Consider the following 4768-nt stretch of genomic DNA (forward strand, 5'->3'; position numbering starts at 1 on the left):
ATGGCAGCCGGTCGGCCCAACCGCCGTCTTGAAGGCCGGCCATGAGCGCGGCCTTCATGGAGCGGTGGAATCGCTCGCACAACCCGTTTGCTTGGGGGTGGTAGGCCGTAGTACGGTGGAGCTTGACCCCCAGGTTGCGGGCGACCGCGCCCCACAGCTCGGAGGTGAACTGTGGTCCGCGGTCTGACGAGATGTCCGCCGGTGCGCCGAAGCGGGCGACCCAGGTGGCGATGAAAGCCTGCGCCACGTCGGCGGTGGTGGTGGAGACGAGGGGAACGGCCTCCGGCCACCTGGTGGTCCTGTCCACCATGGTGAGCAGGTGTGTGAACCCCCGTGACGGGGGGAGGGGGCCCACCAGATCCACGTTGACGTGGTCGAAACGTCGTTCGGGCACGGTGAAAGGTGCCAGCGGGGCCTGGGTGTGTCGGTGGACCTTGGCCCGTTGGCAGGCCGTGCAGGTGCTGGTCCAATCGCGGACGTCCCGACGAAGGCCGTGCCAGACGAATCGCGCCGACACCAGCTTCTGGGAAGCTTTCCGGCCCGGGTGGGAAAGGCCGTGGAGGGAGGCGAAGATGCGGCGTTGCCAGGTGACAGGCACGATGGGGCGAGGCTGGCCTTGGGAGACGTCACAGAACAGGACAGTGTCCGCGAAGGGGATGTCGGCCAGGCGGAGGCCCGTGTTCCCCGCCCGGAGGGCTTGCACCGTGGTGTCGGTGGTTTGGTCCGCCGCCATAAGCGCAAAGTCCACGCCCAGGTGGACCGCGTTCGCGCTGGCCCGGGAAAGACAGTCGGCCACGGCGTTGTTTTTGCCGGCGACGTGCCGGATGTCCGTGGTAAACTCCGACACGGCGGAGAGGTGGCGCTGTTGGCGGGCCGACCACGGCTCCGTGACCTTGGCCATGGCGTAAACCAACGGCTTGTGGTCGACGAACGCCGTGAAAGGTCGGCCCTCCAGGAGGTGTTGGAAATGGCGGACGGCCAGGTGTAGACCGAGGAGCTCCCGGTCAAACGTGCTGTATTTGAGCTCGTTCGGCCGGAGCTGCCGGCTGAAAAAAGCAAGTGGCTGCCAAACCCCGTTCACCCATTGCTCATGTACGGCGCCCACCGCGTAGTCGGAGGCATCCGTGGTGAGGGCGATGGGAGCGTTGAGCACCGGGTGAGCGAGCAGTGTTGTGTCGGCGAGGGCCCGCTTTGAGCTTTGGAAGGCCGCATCCATTGCTGCGGACCAGGTGATGTCGTGCTTGGCCGGCTTGCCCCGGAGGGCTTCGTAGAGGGGCCGCATGAGTTGAGCAGCGCGGGGCACGAAGCGGTGATAAAATTCACCATTCCCAGGAATTCCTGCAGGGCCTTTATGGTGCGGGGACGCGGGAACGTGGTGATGGCCTCGACCTTGGTTGGCAGCGGCACGGCCCCGTTCTTGGTGATGTGGTGGCCCAAAAAATCAACGGCCGTCGTGCCGAAGTGGCATTTGGCCGGGTTGACGATGAGGCCGTGCTCGCTGAGGCGCCCGAACAGTGTTCGGAGGTGGAGGAGGTGCTCGGCCCGGGACGTGCTGGCGACGAGGATGTCATCCAGGTAAACGAAAAGGAACGGCAGGTCACGCAGCACGCTGTCCATCAAGCGCTGGAACGCCTGAGCCGCGTTCTTGAGACCAAACGGCATCCGAAAGAATTCGAATAAGCTGAACTGCGTGATGACTGCCGTTTTAGGGACGTCGGCCGCCCTGACAGGTACCTGGTGATATCCCCGTATGAGATCAATTTTCGAAAAAATGACCCGTCCCGCCAGACGGGCGGAGAAGTCTTGGATATGTGGGATCGGGTACCTGTCGGGGGTGGTAGCGTCATTGAGACGGCGGTAGTCGCCACACGGGCGCCATCCACCCCCCGGCTTTGGCACGATGTGCAGTGGCGAGGCCCACGCGCTATCGGAGCGCCGCACGATGCCGAGGTGCTCCAACGCGTCGAATTCGGCCTACGCCACGGCGAGCTTGGCTGGGTCGAGGCGGCGGGCCCTGGCGTAGACCGGCGGGCCCGTGGTTGGTATGTGGTGCTCGATCCCATGCCGTACTGCGACGGCCGAAAACGTCGGCCGCGTGAGGGCCGGGAACTCCGTGAGCAGGCGAGCAAACTCGTTCGCCGCCGGGACGGCGCATGCCAGCTCGGTCGGCGCGGAGCTGCTCAATGTGCATACCAGGGAGCTGAAGGTTTCGGCGTTGATTAAACGACACCGTTGGACGTCCACCAGCAGTCCGTGTGCGCAGAGGAAGTCGGCGCCTCGCAGAGCCATGGGCACGTTTGCGGTTACAAACGTCCAAGCAAAGCGTTGGCCGCCGAAGCAGAGGGTGACGTTGCGCGGGCCGAAGGTGCGGATGGTCGATCCGTTGGCCGCAACCAAGGAGGGGCCGCAAACCGCGGACTGCCTGTCCTGGTCAGAGGCGGGTATGACGCTCAGTTGGGCGCCGGTGTCGCACAGGAAGCGCCGTCCAGACGCTTTATCCGTGATGAACAGTAAGTTGCCCGTGTGGCCGGCGCTCATGGCTGGTAATGAACGCCGGCCCGGCCGTTTCCCGGCCTGCCGAAGGTGCACGGGGGTCGGCATGTCCGGGCCTTCTGTCCGAACCTGGCATGATAGTAACACCACGCTTGGTCAGGTGGAGGCCCCGGTCGTCGTGCTGGAGGTGGTCGGCTCGGTGTAGCGGCCGCCAATTGCGTCGGCAGTTCGGTCGTCGACCGTGCTGGGTGCTCGGGCGCCATGGGTGTTGCGTCGGACGGCGGTGGGTCCCATGTCGCCGCTGCGATGCGCTGACCTGCGGCGGAGATCTTGTCGGCTTCTCTGGCAAGGGCCCGGGGATCTGTGATCGTCGTGCTTGCCAGGGCGAGGCGTACCGGGTTAGGCAGCTGACGGAGGAACAGCTCCCGGAACAGGAATGCCGGAGAGTGCTCGCCGAGCAGTGAAAGCATGTAGTCCATTCGCTCGGAAGGGCGCGTGTCGCCGAGCTCGGGCAGGTCGAGCAGGCGCCTTGCGCGTTCCGCCGATTGGAGGGCGAAAGCATCGAGGAGAAGCTTCTTAATCGCGCCGTATTTGTCAGCGGCTGGCGGGCTCTCGAGGAGGCTCAGGGCGCGGGCCGCGGTGGCCGAACCGAGCGCTGCTACCACATGGTGGAAGCGGGTGTCGTCGGCCGTGATGCCTCGCAGGGCGAACAGGGAATCCGCCTGTGCGAACCAAACCGCCGCGTGAGCCTCCCAGAAGGGAGGCAGTTTAAGGGCGACTGCCGTGTCCATGTCGGTAGGTCACCAATGAAGGAGCTGGGGCTTCCACGTCGATCGGAAGAATGGACGCGACAAAAAGCTGGAATTCATCCGAGTTGCTTTAATCAAACCAAACACTCAGGCACTCTCAAAAGCCCTTTTATCGGGCAGCAATATATATACATATTATCCCGGAGCGTTTGCCCAGGAAAGGCGAGAGGGGGCGTGGCCCAGCGTCCTGGCTGCGGCCTGGCAAGTTGAGGGCGAGCCTGCCCGGGCGTCCTGGACGAGCCCGGCATGGTGATCGCTCCGCGTCCTTGATAGGTGCAAGGCGATTGTGAAAACCCAGCGGTAGCCGCTACACTACAGCTGATCGAAGATTACCAACAACAACAACAACAACAACATGCATTTTAAGGCCATTTTCCCTGCTAGAGCGGGGGTTAGCCTTGCGGTCCCCATGACAATCTTCTCCATCTTGCCCTATTTTCTGCATCTCTCCTTGTTAACCCCCTTGCCCGCATTTCTTCTTCCACCATATTTGGCCAAGTCTTTCTCGGTCTTCCCCGTCCTCTACTTCCTTCTACATTCATTTCCATCACTCTTCTCAACCAGTCACTTTCATCCTTCCTCAACAGATGACCAAACCATCTCAACCTGTTCCTCTTCACAACATCAATCACAGGCTCTATTCCCATCATTTTTTGCAATTCATCATTTGTCTTCCTCTCTCTCAACGATACTCCGCACATCCATCGAACCATTCGCATTCCCACCCTTTCCAGCCTTCGTTGCTGCTCTACATTCATTACCCATGTCTCGCTCCCATAAATCTAACTTCATAAATCTAATCTTCTAACTTCTAAGCTTCACACTTCTCACACATGCAGCATACACCTTTCCCTTCAGCTTCAACGACACTCCCCTCCTCATCAGCACGCCACTCAGTTCCCGAAACTTCTTCCATGTACATCTCACTCTAGCAACCGTTGCCGAGTCTGATCCACCTTCTCCATTCAGCATGTCTCCGAGGTAGCAAAATGTTTTCACACCTTCCAGCTTCACGCCGTCTCCAAGATCCAACTCAACATTTCCGCCATCTGCAGCTCCCACTGTGCACACCTTACATTTGAATGTAGCTGCCACACTGGTTAATGACCCTCTCAGACCACTACATTTTTGATGAACCCACTCATCGCACATTGTACATTGAATGGAGTTCACTCCGACACCCTTCCTGCACACAGCACAGGGCCACTTCCCAGTTCTTTCCACCTCACCACATGCTTTACCCATTGCCATCACCTTCGTCTTTCCGATATTCACCTTCAGACCTTTTGTCTCCATACATTCCTTCCACTTGTTCATCTTTTCCTTCAGTCCATCCATACTTTCCGCAATCAACACCAGATCATCTGTATACAACAACTCCCACGGTAACCCTCCTTTACGTTCTGAGCCAGCACCTCCATCACAGCTACAAATAGTAGTGGACTTAGTACCGACCCCTGATGCAC

The sequence above is a fragment of the Myxine glutinosa genome, chromosome 10 (genome assembly GCF_964187855.1).
Source record: "Myxine glutinosa chromosome 10, kmMyxGlut1.1, whole genome shotgun sequence".
Lineage (NCBI taxonomy): Eukaryota > Metazoa > Chordata > Myxini > Myxiniformes > Myxinidae > Myxine > Myxine glutinosa.